General features: G+C 44.1%; 1 protein-coding gene and 1 long non-coding RNA gene across 5 annotated transcripts in view; both read left to right on the top strand.

Annotated features, from left to right (window-relative positions):
• Positions 1-17,758, top strand: part of LOC121867916 (serine/arginine-rich splicing factor 4-like) — a 74,472-nt gene that overhangs the window by 33,380 nt on the left and 23,334 nt on the right. The window lies entirely within an intron of this gene.
• On the top strand, positions 8,077-12,270 carry LOC121867917. Its single transcript, XR_006089263.1, has 3 exons — positions 8,077-11,943; positions 12,037-12,173; positions 12,232-12,270. It is a non-coding gene; the product is annotated as an uncharacterized LOC121867917 (long non-coding RNA).

The following is a 17,758-nucleotide window of genomic DNA, read 5'->3' as shown; positions in this document are numbered from 1 at the left end:
AACAACTCAGCATGCCTCTTTTGACACACACACACGTGCACAGTGAAAATCTTCATCTCAATTGGATAACTGGTGAGCTTCTGTCTGGTTAAGGGAGAATTCCATTTATTCAAGTATATTGATATTACTAAACCAAACAAAAGTCTTGTTAAACCTGATATCTTTTAAATTACTGTACAGTACTTGGCCACTTGTCTGGATGATAATTACACATCTGTCAAAGTATTAACCCCAAAAACTGAGGAAAATGTAGGCAAAATGTGTACTGAAAGATAAGTGATGGAGAAGAACAAGAGATGGTGTACATTAACCCCTTCTACTGGCAAGTGTTTTTACATCTCTTGTATGGTTAAAATGAATCAGAAGATGCTGTAGTGTACTGTACTCACTACTAGCGATTGTAATGTTTCAGTACAGATTCAAGAGTTTAGACAGCATCACACACACACCAGCATCAGGTTGGTACAGAACATTATATCAGGCCTGTCTTCATAACTCAACCACTTGTTCTTCTCTCACTTTACCTCCCTACACTTTAGGTTTGGTTTTATAGTTATTTCAGGCACAGAATATAGAGAGAGATAGGTTAAAATTACTGTTGTGTAAGTTTATAAGACAACAACAGCAGAGAGACTGATGGAACACAATGAGAGGAGAGAAATGCCTTAGGTCCCTTATTGGCTCAGCAGCACCAGCACCCCCTGTAAACAGACATAAGGGAGGGGAAAACTGGCAAAGCTCAGACTGTTAGTAAAGACTGCTGGTTAAGGGATACTTTTACAGCACCTTATTGAGTCTGTCACACAACACTACACTGCACACATTAGGAACACTGTCTTCTTCTTAGTAAGATATTAACTGGACTTTTTATTTGGTGTCATTCATATTACTAAGCAATATTCATTTTTTTTTAATTTGCTACTCTCGCCTTATCCAACAATGAGTCTCACCACAAAAAATATTTATAATTGAAGGTGATTTTTTCTCGCTTTATATATTTTCAAATACCTGTAGAGTAAACCCCCACAAAGTCAATTTTAAGTACTGTATAAGAATTTGGTTTGTTATCTGCTATTTTGTGGCAGTTGAACTTATATTTATAATTGTGGAGAGTTTTAACCCATTGCACAAAATAATGGTTGGCTCGCATAAGTTGTGTGTGATGGCCGGGACTGAGTCATTTGTGTGTGTTTGTTCCTAGATGTGATGTGATGTTTCTTCTTCACCTCAAGTTGTTCTCTTTGTTTGTCTCACCATAGTGCTCCATGATAGTGGCTTCTAGTGGCGGGTGTGTGGCAAGGTTCTACCAGGAGGCATATCATAAACACTGAAAATGATACGCGGTTGTGTATGTGTGCGTGGTAAACCTTCAACGCTGATTCTGCTATAGTGTTGTGTTGGATTTTATTTTGTTTATATCATTATCTTCCCTTCAGCTGTTGTAGAGTGAAAGTTATTGTCCCTCATAATCTACACATCCCTCCTCCCCTGCCCCCATAATTCATACACCTCTCTTCCTCCTGCTCCCCATAACTCACACACCCCTCCTCCCCTGCCCCCATAATCCACACACCTCCTCCTCACCCCTGCCCCCATAATTCACACACCCCCTCCTCACCCTGCCCCCATAATCCACACACCCTCCTCCTCACCCTGCCCCATAATTCACACACCTCCTCCTCACCCTGCCCCCATAATTCACACTCTTCCTGCCCCCATAACTCACACACCTCCCTCCTCACCCCTGCCCCCATAATTCACACACCCTCCCTCCTCACCCTGCCCCCATAATTCACACCCCCTCTTCCCCTGCCCCCATAATTCCACACCCCTCCCTCCTCACCCTGCCCCCATAACTCACACACCTCCCTCCTCCCCTGCCTCCATAACTCACACACCCTCCTCCTCCCCCTGCCCTCTCATGCCCCATAATTCACACCTCTTCCCCCCCTGCCCCATAATTCACACACCTCCCTCCTCCCCTGCCCTCCATAACTCACACACCTCCCTCCTCCCCTGCCCTCCATAATTCACACACCTCCCTCCTCACCCCTGCCCCCCATAATTCACACCCCTCTTCCCCCTGCCCCCCATCCACACACCTCCCCCTCCCCCCCTGCCCTCCATAATCCACACACCCTCCACCCCCTGTCCCCCCATATCCACACACCCCTCCCCCTCCTTCCTCTGCCCCCCATATTTCCACACACCCCTCCCTCCTCATGCCCCCATAATTCACACACCTCCCTCCTGCCCCAATTCACACCTCTCCTGCCCCCCATAATTCACACACCCCTCCCTCCTCCTGCCCCCCATAATCCACACACCCCTCCCTCCTCCCCCTGCCCCATATTTCACACACCCTCCCTCCTCCCCTGCCCCCATAATCTCACATACTCCTCCCCTTGCCTCCCATAATCCACCCCCTTCTCCCCCCCTGCCTCCTATAATCTCACACACACCCCCTCCCCCTCCTCCCCTGCCCCCCCATAATTCACACACCCTCCCCCTGCCCCCATAATTCACCCTCCCCCTTGCCTCCTATAATTCACTCCTCCCCTGCCCCCCTAATAACACACACCCCTCCCTGCCCCCCATAATTCACACACCCCTCCCTCCCTCCCCCTGCCCCCATAATTCACACACACCCCTTCACCCCTGCCCCCATAATTCACACACCCTCCCCCCCCCCCATAATTCACACACCCCTCCCTCCTCCCCCCCATAATTCACACACCCCTCTCCCTCCCCCATAATTCACACACCCCTCCCCTGCCCCATAATTCACCTCTCCTCCCCCCTGCCTCCTATAATTCACCCTTCCCCTGCCTCCCCATAATTCACACCCCCCTGCCCCCCATAATTAACACACCCCTCCCTCCCTGCCCCCATAATTCACACACCTCACCCCCTGCCCCCCATAATTCACACACCCTCCCTCCTCCCCCCCCCATAATCCACACCCTCCGCCTCATGCTGCCCCCATAATTCACCCCTCCTCCCCACCTGCCCCCACACCCACACCCCTCCTCCCTCCCCCCATAATTCACACACCCCCTCCTTCCCCTCCCCCCATAATCACACGCCCCTCCCCCCAATTCACACACCCTTCTCCTCCTCCCCCACACTCACACACACCTCCCCTGCCCCCATAATTCACCCTCCTCCCACCTGCCCTCCATATTCACCCCCCATAATCCATACACCCTCCTCCTGCTCCATACACCACCCCCTCCTCCTCTGCTCCCATAATTCACACACCTCACCCACACTCTTCTCCACCCACCACACCTCCTCTTCTCCAGCTGCCTGGGGCCCCTAGCCTGATGCCTCCTTCAGGAATTTAGTTCAAAATTTCTGAGGATGGCTGAGTGTGAATTTTTCAAATTGTCTGGCGAGTTAGATTCCCTTATAATGAAAATTTGAACCTTAAAGCCAAGACACCCTGTAGGTCAAAGAGCATTTTATTGGCCTTTTAGAAGCAACAGAGACAACTGGTCTAGGATTGGCAGACTTTATTCTGGAGAAACTCAAATACTTGAACATAACATGTGCTGATTGTAGGGGGGTCAATCCTATGATAATGGATCAATCCTGAATGGGAAAAACAAAGGAGTGTAAGCACAGCTTTTGGCTATAAATCCCTGTGCACTCTTTGTGCCTTGTGGTGCACATACCCTGAACTTGGTGGTGGCTGAGGCAGCTAAAAGCTTCCAAGATGCATTAAGGTACTTTGGAATTCTTCAGAAACTGTTTACTATGTTTTCAGCTGCAACACAGCGATGGGCAATAATGAAGAACAGGGTAGACATCTCAATGAAATCATGGTCAGATACAAGGTGGGAAAGCCAGATCAAAGCTATAGAGGCTGTGTGTTATCAAACTAAACAAATAAGGGAGGCCCTGTCATATGAGGAACAAAGTCACATACCCTGTGACAAGGATAGAGGCCCAGTCACTGGCGGAGGAAGTTGGGTCTTACTGTTTTTGATACGCACGCGGGTATGGTATGACATTCTGCAACAAATACAAGTGAACAAACTCTTGTAGTCTACTACCATGCAGCTTGATGTGTCTATGAGCTTACTCAAGAACACTAAAGCCTCCCTGGTGAGCTACTGTGAGAATGGATTTGTCTCGGCACAAGCATCGGCTAAGGACATGTAGTAGGAAATGAATGTGGAGGCTGTGTTAAAGGTAAAGAGACTTTGAATGATGAAGACACAGTTTGGATATGAAGCTGCAGATGAGCCAATTTCTGATGTTTTGAGAAAATTAGAAGTGTCTCTTTTCTATACGGTGGTAGACTCTGTCACCACATCACTCAATGAAATGTTCCAAAACCTGGGAGAAGTTAGGACAAATTTGGAGTTCAATTTCACTTCAAAAAGTCGTCCATTGATTCATTCACAACACAATGTCAGGAGCTGAGTGACACCCTGGGCTATGGTGGAGAGTCAGATATTGATGGAAAAGAACTGGCCTTTGAGATGAGAAATCTACCAGACTTACCCTCTGATAATACATTGGAACTTCTTAAATATATGCATGAAAGGCAGATTAAAGAGATTTATCTTAGCATGTGGACAGCCCTGAGGATAGCAGCCATTCTGCCTATGACTGTAGCTTCAGCAGAGAGGAGCTTCTCAAAGCTTAAGCTTATCAAAACATACCTAAGGTCTATGATGGCTCAGGATAGACTTACTGGGCTTGCTGTCATTAGCATAAATAATGCTGTTGAGAAACAAGTGTCATATGATGACATTATAGGCCATTTTACTTCAAAAGTCAGGAAGTAAAAATTTAGATTCTAGATTTTAGATGAATTAATGATATGTAAATTACCGAAGTAATAAATTGCAGCATCAACAAATTGTTATTACTGATTTGCGTTCCTTCTGAGAGAGGCGGGAGGGGTGGGATGGGGAATTTTTCCATGAGAGAGGGGGAACAAATCATGTCTTGCCTAGGGCTCCTAAAAGCCTAGGGCTGGCTCAGCCCATAATTCACACACCTCCCTCCTGCCCCCCATAATTCACACACCCCTCCTCCCCTTCCCCATAATTACACACCCTCCCTCCTGCCCCCATAATTCACACCCCTCCTCCCCCCCCCTTCACACACCCCTCCCTCCTGCCCCCATCACACCCTCCCTCCCCCCTCCCCCATAATTCACACACCCCTCCTCCTGCTCCCCATAACCACACACCCTCCTCCCCCCCCCTTCACACCCCTCCCTCCTGCCCCCTAATTCCACACCCCTCCCCCTTCCCCCATAATTCACACACCCCTCCCCTCCTCCCCGCCCCTACCCCTCCCCCTCCCCTGCCCCCTTCCCCCTCCCCTCTCCTCCCCTCCCCTACTCCTCTCCCCTCCCTGCCCTCCTGCCCCCCCACTATTCACCTCCCCCGCCCCCATAATTCACACTCCCCCGCCCCCCATAATTCCACACTCCCCCGCCCCCATAATTCACACTCCCCGCCCCCATAATTCCACACTCCCCCGCCCCCATAATTCACACTCCCCCGCCCCCCATAATTCACACTCCCCCGCCCCCATAATTCCTCCCCCCCCCCCCATAATTCCTCCCCCCCGCCCCCATAATTCACCTCCCCCGCCCCATAATTCACCTCCCCGCCCCCATAATTCACCTCCCCCCGCCCCCATAATTCACCTCCCCCCCCCAAATTCACCTCCCCCCCCCCATAATTCACCCCCCCGCCCCCCCATAATTCACACTCCCCCCGCCCCATAATTCACCTCCCCCGCCCCCATAATTCACACTCCCCCCCCCATAATTCCCTCCCCCGCCCCCATAATCCCCCCCCCCCTCCCCCCCCCATAATTCACCTCCCCCCCCTAATTCCTCCCCCGCCCCCATAATTCACACTCCCCCGCCCCCATAATTCACACTCCCCGCCCCCATAATTCACACTCCCCGCCCCCATAATTCCACCTCCCCCACGCCCCCCCATAATTCACACTCCCCCGCCCCCATAATTCACACACCCTTTGCCCCTCAATGCAGACAGCCATCCATCCTTCACCCCCCAGTTAGTCTGAAACTGCTAGGGCTTACTTCAGTTGGTAATATAACCGGGTCATATATTGTAGAGCCATAAATGATTCCTGTTGCAGGTGGTGCTATAAACAGGAACCACAATGCAGGAGTAAAGTGTGATCATTGTGAAGAATGTGATGACACGTTATATACCCTGTTTATTACTCCTCGTACTGTGATCATTTACCTGCTCTTGAATAACACATTGACCTTATGTTAATTGTCTTCCTTGTAAGGTTGTTTGTTATTATCTTTAACCTTTTACATGTTCACGGTACTGTACTGTGCCCTACTGTGTACCGTGCTGTACTGTACCATACTGTACCTACTGTACTGTACCATACTGTACTGTACTGTACTGTACCATACTGTACTGTACCATACTGTACCTGTACCATACTGTACTGTACCATACTGTACTGTACCATACTGTACTGTACCATACTGTGCCTGTATATGCCTGTACTGTACCATACTGTACTGTACCATACTGTACTGTGCCATGCTGTGTACCACTTACTGCTATGCTGTGCCTGTGCTGTGCCATACTGTACTGTACCTTACTGTGCCATACTGTGCCTGTACCATGCTGTGCTGCCATGCTGTACCATGCTGTGCTGTACCATACTGTGCTGTGCCTTGCACCATATGCTGTGCTGTGCTGTGCCATGCTGTACTGTGCCTTGCTGTACCATACTGTACTGTGCCATGTGCTGTGCCATGCTGTGCTGTGCCCTACTGTGTGTGCTGTACCATACTGTGCACTGTGCCCTACTGTGTGTGCTGTACCATACTGTGCTGTATGCCATACTGTGCTGTGCCCTACTGTGCCTACTGTGCTGTGCCATGCCTGTACTGTGCCATGCTGTGCACCATGCCTACTGTGCTGTACCCTGCTGTGCCCATGCCCTACTGTGCTGTACCATACTGTGCTGTACCATACTGTACTGTCATACTTTACTGTGCTGTACTGTGCCATACTGTGCTGTACCATGCTGTGCTGTACAGTGCCATACTGTGCTGTACTGCACCATACTGTGCTGTACTGCACCATACTGTGCTGTACTGTGCCATCCTGTACTGTGCCATGCTACTGTGCTGTGCTGTACCATACTATGCTGTCACCATGCTGTGCTGTACAGTACCATACTGTACTGTGCTGCACCATACTGTGCTGTGCTGCCATACTGTGCTGTGCCACCATACTGTGCCATACTGTACTGTGCCATGCTGTACTGTGCCCTACTGTGCCATGCTGTGCTGTGCCCTACTGTACTGTGCCCTACTGTACCATACTGTGCTGTACCCTGCTGTACCATACTGTACTGTACCCTACTGTGCCATACTGTACAGTATGGTACAGTACAATTACAGTATGGCTGTACAGTATTCCTGATGTGGTACTGATGCAACTAGTAATATGGTACATTTGCATACAAATCAGTACAGTATGTTACAATCTGATACAGTACAGTATGGTACAATCAGCACAGTACAACACAGTACAGTATGGTACAGGTTGACACAGTACAATTATGTTCTGGTACAGTATGGTACAGTATAGTACAGTATGGTACAGTACAGTATGGTACAGTACAGCACAGTACAGTATGGTACAGTACAGCACAGTACAATATGGTACAGTACAGTATGGTACAGTTCAGTATGGTACAGTACAGTATGGTACAGTACAGCACAGTATGGTACAGTACAGTATGGTACAGTACAGCACAGTATGGTACAGTATGGTACAGTACAGCACAGTATGGTACAGTACAGCACAGTATGGTACAGTACAGTATGGTACAGTACAGTACAGTATGGTACAGTACAGTATGGTACAGTACAGCACAGTAAAGTATGGTACAGTACAGGATGGTACAGTACAGTACAGTATGGTGCAGTACAGCACAGTATGGTACAGTACAGTACAGTATGGTGCAGTACAGTACAGTACAGTATGGTACAGTGCAGTATGGTACAGTACAGTACAGTGCAGTATGGTACAGTACAGTACAGCACAGTATGGTGCAGTACAGTACAGTATGGTACAGTACAGTACATGAAATGTTTGGTCTTATTTTAATTTATTTTTTTTAAGAAGACAAAGTCATAACTTTTCGATATCTGTTATTAATATTTTTTAACAACGACCCGTGACGGTAGGAGACAGATATGAGGAATAAATGAAAATGAAGTATTTATGGAATAATTTTATGCTGTACAAATTAGCCAATATTATACCAGATGTCAGAAGACTCTTAAAAGGCATCGCTCTGGCATCAGATGCAAAATAACTCTCTCTATAACTCATAAGAATAATTATTTTATTTTACACTTAGTTTGAGATCAAATATTCATCAAAACATACTTTGTCATGATCTTTGTTTTCAGTTAAAACAAAGAAAATTGTACCTTCAATCACTTTGTTTGTGACTTGATGTAAGAGACATACAGTACAGTAAGCCCTCCAGCATGTGAGGGGAATCCATGTTGGAGGACCTTAATATTTAATGAGCTTATTGGAAATTGAGAACGCCATCACAAATTCTCATTGGCTGACTCACAGACGTGTGGCCACCGTCGCGCCGTGCTGGCTGTGTCTCTGCCGTGATGTCACATCGAGAGGGAGTGGCAGTCACACAGTTACATTAAGCCAAAACCCACCGCCTCAACACATACAGTACACGCTCATGTTCTTTATTTTTCTTACTTTTTAGTTTTATATTATACTTTATTTCTGAGCCACATTAGAGTACAGTATTGTAATGATTTTTCCACAACTTTTATGGTTTCATTACAAGTAACACTATACGAGGCTGTTGAGTCTGTCACTTGGCTATAACCGCTCCCACGCGCTCACTTCTCACACGTGCACACCCTTGCTCATCATTTTTATTGTTTTGCATTACATCTTATTGATTTTAAACTACATTAGAGTATTGTGATTATTTTTCCACAATGTTTATGGTTTCATTGCTAGTTAACAACATACGAGGTGGGTAGACTACCGCTGCTGCACCCTTGCCACTGTGTTACTTATAAAAAAAATAATAAATTTCTCTACTAATATCATCACTTTACAGCTCTTCTCTACTCCAGCATCACTTGGAGATAAGCTTCCAAGACAACACAAGTCACCCAACCTGTCATGACAGGTTCATATCAAAATTTACCTTGGGAATTAGGCAGTGGCAACACCTGGCAAATTATTCAGAATTTTGAATTAATAGCTAAATGCCAAGTTAATGAGGGTTGAGTTTATATGTACATAGAGTACAACAAATCCTGTTTACACGGAGGTTAGATTTCTGGAGAAAAAAGTGGATATGCATAATAAATACCTTGGGTGTCTGGGCTGGGTGTCATGACTGACCACAAGAAAGGTAAATCAGTATAGATGTAGCCCATTATAGATGAATGTCCCCCATCACTTTAGTTTTCTTCTAAAGATACCTTTCTCTGTACTTTCATAACATTATACAAGAAATAACCTTTCCATCGCTACTATACATGGCACTCTAAAAATAAGAACAAAAAAAAATAGTAATGTTTAACTCTTATTTTAATTTTACACATACAGTACTACCGAACTGTACTGATGTGGGAGGCCTGGTGGGGCCAGGGAGCAGGTGTTCATACAGTGAAAGCATGTGTGAGGTTGTGAAGGAGCAGCCAGGGTATACAAGGAGTGAACAATACAAACTCTGGCAAGAAAAACCATAAATTTGGTGATGATTTATTGAGAGGTGGGGGCTGTTCTTCTCAGCCTTGCATCAACTGACACATCTCTGAGCATCAAGAAGTCATCATTGGTTTTAGCTCAGCTGAAGTAATTCACATATGCAATTTAAATTGCTTTTGTACGATAACATTGTGGAAAAAAACAAGTTGCAATAATCAAATAATTTGGTCATACAAATTGAACTGGTAAAAGAAAAAAAAAATGAGAATTTGCACCAAATGTGGACTACCTGGGCACTATCTCTTGTTCTTTTTGGTTAACAGTTTTCATTTATATTGTTAACACTTTAAAGTCACAAGTTACCAACATCTACACCTTGAACCTCACACACTATTGTACTGTACTCTAGGCCATTTACTGCTTCTTGTTGTTGTTACTTGTTTTATCATTTATGGTCACTTAAAATTTGCAGTTGTAACTTCCCCTCATAATATTTTTGACTGTACTGTAACTTGTTTGTTGTCACACATACAGTTTATTTTTGTATTAGAGACATATACGTACATAGAGATCCTGGGCCATTTTGACCCCCATCAAATAGCAGTAGCCTTGGGTGGTGCTGGTGTTGGCCCTTTGTTCACTCATCAGCTGCCACATCTTACACATACATGAATGGCTATCATCCCACAGGAGAACCAAAATAACACATTATCATCTACCATATGCATGTCATTTAGGTTCCTGATATGGTCCACAGGAGCCAACTGGTACCCATTATATTGTTACATCCTCATTCACTTTATTATTACATTGTTTGTGTGAAGGAGAGATCCGAGCTATACTTCATCTAACTGATTGGCTTGGCTTTCAATTTGTAACATATTTGTTATGGTACAATACAGTATACTGTACAGTACTCTTAGTTTTAGGAGTGGGTAAACATCATCTCTCAACTCATATCAACTGGTAAATTTGAACGAGTGTTTACAGTGAACACCTTTAATGTGTCCCCTAACTTTTGTTCTCTCAACATATCCAGTAGAGTACTGTACAGTAGTCTCAGCCTTGATATTGTTTCTGGGTGTACTACTGTATTTATGATTTATCTTTAGTCAACCAGGTAATTGTGTTTGTACATCCCCTCTTACCAAGAATAACTTACCATGGATCCTGGGCGGGCAGTGTACTGTGCTGTGCTGTACTGTACTGTGCTGTACTGTGCTGTGCTGCACTGTACTGTACTGTTGTTGTCATAGAATAAAATAAAAATTAAATCATTAAAGTGAGAGGTGTGGTGAGGTGCAGTGATGTCACAGGGTAGAGGTTAGGTACAGTGATGTCACAACAGGTGAGTGTGAGGTACAGTGATGTCACAGGTTTGAGGTATGGGTGAGGTACAGTGATGTCACAACAGGTTAGAGTGTGAATAAGGTACAGTAATGTCACAGGATAGAGGTATGGGTGAAGTACAGTGATGTCACAGAGTAGAGGTGAGGTACAGTGATGTCACAGGGTAGAGGTGAGGTACAGTGATGTCACAGGGTAGAGGAGTGGGTGAGGTACAGTGATGTCACAGGGTAGAGGTGTGGTTGAGGTACAGTGATGTCACAGGATAGAGGTATGGGTGAGGTACAGTGATGTCACAGGTTAGAGGAGTGGGTGAGGTACAGTGATGTCACAGGTTAGAGGTGTGGGTGAGGTACAGTGATGTCACAGGTTAAGAGTGGGTGAAGTACCATGATGTCACAGGGTAGAGAGTGGGTGAGGTACAGTGATGTCACAGGTTAGAGGAGTGGGTGAGGTACAGTGATGTCACAGCAGGTGAGGTACAGTGATGTCACAGGTTAAGAGTGGGTGAAGTACAGTGATGTCACAGGGTAGGGAGTGGGTGAGGTACAGTGATGTCACAACAGGTTAGAGTGTGAATAAGGTACAGTGATGTCACAGGATAGAGGTGTGGTTGAGGTACAGTGATGTCACAGGATAGAGGTGTGGTTGAGGTACAGTGATGTCACAGGAGGAGGTGTGGGTGAGGTACAGTGATGTCACAGGATAGAGGTGTGGTTGAGGTACAGCGATGTCACAGGATAGAGGTGTGGTTGAGGTACAGTGATGTCACAGCAGGTGAGGTACAGTGATGTCACAGGTTAAGAGTGGGTGAAGTACCATGATGTCACAGGGTAGAGGAGTGGGTGAGGTACAGTGATGTCACAGCAGGTGAGGTACAGTGATGTCACAGGTTAAGAGTGGGTGAAGTACCATGATGTCTGAGGTTAGAGGAGTGGGTGAGGTACAGTGATGTCACAGGTTAGAGGTGGGTGAGGTACAGATGTCACATGGTAGAGGTGAGAGGTGAGGTACAGTGATGTCACATGGTAGAGGAGGTGAGAGGTGAGGTACAGTGATGTCACATGGTAGAGGTGAGAGGTGATGTCACATGGTAGAGGTGAGGTACAGTGATGTCACATGGTAGAGGAAGTGAGAGGTGAGGTACAGTGATGTCACATGGTAGAGGTGGTGATATGTAGGTAGCAGGTATAGTACAGTAATGATGTAGGTAGCAGGTATAGTACAGTAATGATGTAGGTAGCAGGTATAGTACAGTAATGATGTAGGTAGCAGGTATAGTACAGTAATGATGTAGGTAGCAGGTATAGTACAGTAATGATGTAGGTAGCAGGTATAGTACAGTAATGATGTAGGTAGCAGGTATAGTACAGTAATGATGTAGGTAGCAGGTATAGTACAGTAATGATGTAGATAGCAGGTATAGTACAGTAATGATGTAGGTAGCAGGTATAGTACAGTAATGATGTAGGTAGCAGGTATAGTACAGTAATGATGTAGATAGCAGGTATAGTACAGTAATGATGTAGGTAGCAGGTATAGTACAGTAATGATGTAGGTAGCAGGTATAGTACAGTAATGATGTAGGTAGCAGGTATAGTACAGTAATGATGTAGGTAGCAGGTATAGTACAGTAATGATGTAGGTAGCAGGTATAGTACAGTAATGATGTAGGTAGCAGGTATAGTACAGTAATGATGTAGGTAGCAGGTATAGTACAGTAATGATGTAGGTAGCAGGTATAGTACAGTAATGATGTAGGTAGCAGGTATAGTACAGTAATGATGTACAGTACCTGCCATTACAGGAGCACATTGTGACAGTTGCCACCACACTGATGGAGAGACGCACCAATGGTAGGGGTCTCTATAGGTGTGGTGGCCTCATATAGCAACTATAAACGCAGAACACTTAATACTAATACTTTGGTATAGTGTACAAGGAGGCACTTCACTCCACCACCATCACTTCCCCAACTGTAAATTCAGGTACCCTATTCACAGCTGGGTGGACAGGTGGTACTGTACACGCACTCGGCCGGTACCGTACGTACGTACAGTAAAGAAAACATATTATGAAGTAAACAACAGGTCCCAGATAATGAAGCGCAGGAGTGGACGTGTTATTTCATCACCATCACTGGGGACGAGATAGGCCTTGCTTATGTTCCCACACACCCTCCTTCCTCTACCTGGGGGGGTGGAATGGATGACCAAAGGAGGTACTGCTGCTGTCTCTCTCTAACAGTACTCTAGTGGAAAATGTTGTGTATGTTCATTTTATCCCTTCAGCTAGTACTAAGTTAATGTTGCTAGTTCAGTAGATGTTATTTTTAGATGGTAATATTGTGATGAAGCTCAAGTCAACCAATAAAGTGCTTTCTTACATCTTCACTTCTGACCACTAGTCATCATACAAGCTCTTGAGATTCTGCATTCCAGCCAGCCAGCCATTAGTCACTTATTCCCTGGGCCTCACTTGTGCCCATTCATGGCTCTTGGCTAGTATGTGTGGCTTGTTATTTGTTTTATATATGTTAATTCTCATGTTTAAATACTGTACTATATTGTACAGTACCTAAAGTTTAATAGACAAAATGCCTTTTAAATTTTGGTGTCATGCATGATGTTTGTGCAGATCTTCTGGGAGCCTTTAAACTCATTGCAGGAAAATTATTAAGGGCAAGACTTTGTGTAAACTTTAGTTTGTGAAGAAATGTGAGAATAAGATCAATTACTATGGTAGTTCTTCCTGTTCATTAGGAGGCAACTATTAAATTTACTGTATTCAATACAATAACTATTGTTATTATTTGTTTCAAATAAGATTCACCTCTGTACATTATACTACGTACTGCATATTAATATTCAGAGTCAAATTGTTTATGAAAATAAGGCTGAAGATGAGATAGTATTTTGTATTACTGTATATATACTGTACTATACATATAAACATATACTGTACAAAATGGCAGAGAATTGTTTGGCCTAGTTATGTGCGTGAAACAGTAACTATTTAAATCTTAATATATTGGAATTTGTAGACTGAAGGTTATGTAGTGAGTCCATACTGTACCACCATGTAAATTGATAATGTATTGGGGTGCAGAGATGAGATTAATTAAGAGTAAAGTAATGGAAGTGTAGATAAATGGAAAATAGTTTATCTGAGGCTGTTTTAGACTACTGTACTGTACTGTACACATCAAGAGAACCTGTAATAGGAGGAAGATCAGAGCTGTGTGTATGTACAGTGATCACAATACATTACTTTAACCTCTTACCAGGATCAAACATGCACCAGCTTAGCCAACTTGACAATTTTTCTACAGGTGTAAAAAAATAAACAACTGTTGTGTTTTTTATATCTAAATGTGTTAAAACATTCAGAGAAGATCTTCTCACACTGTGTACTTTTATAACTAAGCAAATGGCTTGTAGTGAAATCACTAATTTACAATTTGGTATACGACTTTATCTACACTCTTCCAATTGTTGGAAATAACTATATTAATGGATATAGTTTGGTATGTTTGTGGACTTTGGTGGATAATTTGTTGGGTTTTAACACTGAGAATCTTGTTGTACAGTTTTAGTGATGAGAGAATGATTTGTGGGCTGCAGTTATGTGAACTCCAGGTCAAATGGAACACTACTGTACTGTACTGTACTGTACATACTTATATAGAGAGTTAGATTTCTTCAGCCATTACACCTGTACTGTACAGTAGCTGTGGAAGATGTACCATAGGTGATAACCCAAGATACTGTACTGTACTTAAGGTAAAGGAAACCTTTGGTGGTAGAATTGTTTGGTTGTATTAAAACATCTTGCTAATTGTTTAACCTATTCAATGCTATTTGCCCCCCCCCCCACCCCTCAAGCTTATTGTTTGGCAAATGTCTTTGTTTTAAGTTTATAAAAAAAATCTACTTCTATAGTTTTCAACCACAGAAATATGGCTAATGTTATGCAGTCTGTTGTGACAGACTGATTCCCGGCCTCTCAGTCACTTGTGACTTAAGTTTCGGAAAGAAAAAAATCTCCTGTCCCATGAGTATTGACAGTCCAGAAAACACATTTCTTCAACAGTTGTGTCATACCACTTGTGAGATTTGGCGTGGCGACTGACAACTTTTGTGTCACAACATATCTCTTAGATTTGTTGGTTTGGTCCATTATAGGTTGCACCAATTCTTCATCCGTGTATTCTATGGAAAAATCAAATTCACTAAAGTACTTTCTTCTGTTGCTGACACTAACACCACAGTTCATATCATCTAAGTTGTAGTCATTATGGTTGAAATTTTTGCTGTCAGTCCACACAAAAGGTTCAGGTAGTGGGGGAAGTGCTGTGGCTTGGATTACCCTCCCCTCCCACGTCCTCCCACCCACCTATGCCAGTCAGCACGTGCACATTGTGGAGGGGGGGTGGGTAGGAGGGGTGTCAACCTCACTACTTCTATCACTATCGTCTCTGTTCAGCATCGCTTGCAGTGGTTTCATAATCACCACCATCATGATCACCACTATCAATGTCACCTATCAGAACAAGGCACCTGCTGTAAAATGTTTGTGGTGTGGTTGGGATAGTGGTGGGCAAAGCTTTACCCATGTCACAAACTTCTGGTTCACTCAGACTCTGGGCCTGGCACTATCTCGTGTTGTCTGTGACTGTCCTCAGCAGCATCTGTCTCTGCAAGAGTTTCCTCTATCTTTCTTGGGTTGAAGGATTTCAAGCTCTTAGAAGGACGATGAGGAAGTGGATCAGCACTCTGCACACGGCTTGTGGATGGTTGCGAGTCCATCTCTCTCTGGTGTTATGAACAAACTATTATTGGCTCATGGGAGCATCAAAGCATCTTTTTGGTTCCAATAATTGTCACACCGCCTCCATACACTGTGATCTACCTATACAAACAATGCAGTCAGCATTAAACTTGCTCCTGATTGGCCCATGTAGCCTCCTAGCAGCCATTATGGGATGTGTTCAGGCAGAATGATAGTACTGACAGCCCACATACATCATAACCCACCAATACAGTTCAAACTAGTGGTATGGGAATTGGTGAATCATTTGATGCTCTGAGTGTGGAGTGGGTTAATTATTACATCACTTTGTGTCATTGTAATCATTTAACAGTTGTAGTCACTACATTTTCCTTGGGGTCTAGGGTTCCAGTTAGTGGCTACATCACAGTACAGTACATGCTTCTTGAGTTCTAGCATTACGACTTGCTACAAAACTTACAAATACAGAAGAAAAATGTTTGCCAAATATTTTAAGCCAACCTTTACTAACAACAAGAGGCCATCACTTGTTGACCATGCTACTCATGGCAGTGACTCATGAGCAATCTGTAGTTTTAAAGAAAAGGTAATATAAATTATATAAATTTATAGGAGATAATGAAGCCCTATTGACTTAGTTCAGAGAAACACACACAGCTAAACACTGGCTGGGCCTCTCAATTAATTGGATCCTAATTTTAAAATATTTTTCATTTATTTCTATATCAGCAGCAGCTTTAATTATTTCCACTGCTACAACACCAAACATTCACTGTTAGTAAAGTACCCATAGGTAGTCTCCCTACAGTCAGCAGTCTCACTTTCATTGGGAACCATAACAAAAAAATGTAGTACATTTTTATTGATTCACCACTATGTAAATCCATGTACAGTACAGTACAGTACAGTACTCAGTGAAGGGTGGTGTGCTTACACAGTTGCATAATGTATGACATCAGTTTTTACCCCTGGACCCTTCAAAGAATAAGTACAGTATATGAATGAATTTGTTACACCAAACTTAATCAGTTTTGAATGGTTCATAAATAAACATTTTTAAACCTACAGTTTATCAATATTTCAAGTCATAAGAGCTACCACATAGGCTGATTTGACCTTGTATAACCCATGAGGCAAAACTACATCCAGATGACAGCATATTGAATAGTACTGTAATTGTTTTTTTTATTATTATTATTTTTATACAATAATGCCTTCAAAAAACATTGTGAAGTTTGCAGCCAATGTTGTTAAGGGGTCATATAGACATGCACTTCATTAGTAGCCTTCTAAAGATGCTGCTAATCATAAAATGTCTTTTTAAGACAACGTAAGAGAGAGAACGAGAGGTCGTAGCTTGAGGCTTGAAGGAGGAGGATGGACGCGCAGTGTCGTGCTGGCCAGATCCTAGGACCATCCTGAGTTGGAACACGCGAGCCAGCTCAAGCCAGCCTTTCCTTACCTGACCACACAAAATGAGATAATACCTTGACTGTCTGTCTTCTGTACGGCCTTGTACTGAGGCTGTTGTAGCTGCTCTGCACATCATCTGTGTACCTGTAGCTCTGGTGGAGGGTGGGTTAATCCCCCCTCCACCAGGGTTAATTGCATCTTAGGGGTGGCCCTTTGCCGGGGCCAAGTGATGGCAGATGTTGGCCCGTTGCTGACGGAGGTTGGCCTCGCGGTAGTGGGTGCAGGCGACCTCGCGCTGTTGAGTAACGACTCCGCATTTCCCTTGAATTACTGATCCCCATAACCAGGACAGGTAAATCAGGGTACTAGACTGGACTGCTGAATTGGCATTTAAAGTATGTAGCATTCCTAGAGTTGGGATTATGAAAATTGCCCTTAAATGTTGTCAGTCCAGCATTTAT

Source organism: Homarus americanus, unplaced genomic scaffold (genome assembly GCF_018991925.1).
Source record: "Homarus americanus isolate GMGI-L3 unplaced genomic scaffold, GMGI_Hamer_2.0 scaffold37032, whole genome shotgun sequence".
Lineage (NCBI taxonomy): Eukaryota > Metazoa > Arthropoda > Malacostraca > Decapoda > Nephropidae > Homarus > Homarus americanus.
The sequence above is the reverse complement of the archived record's forward strand: the minus strand, read 5'-3'. Positions and strand labels throughout refer to the sequence as shown.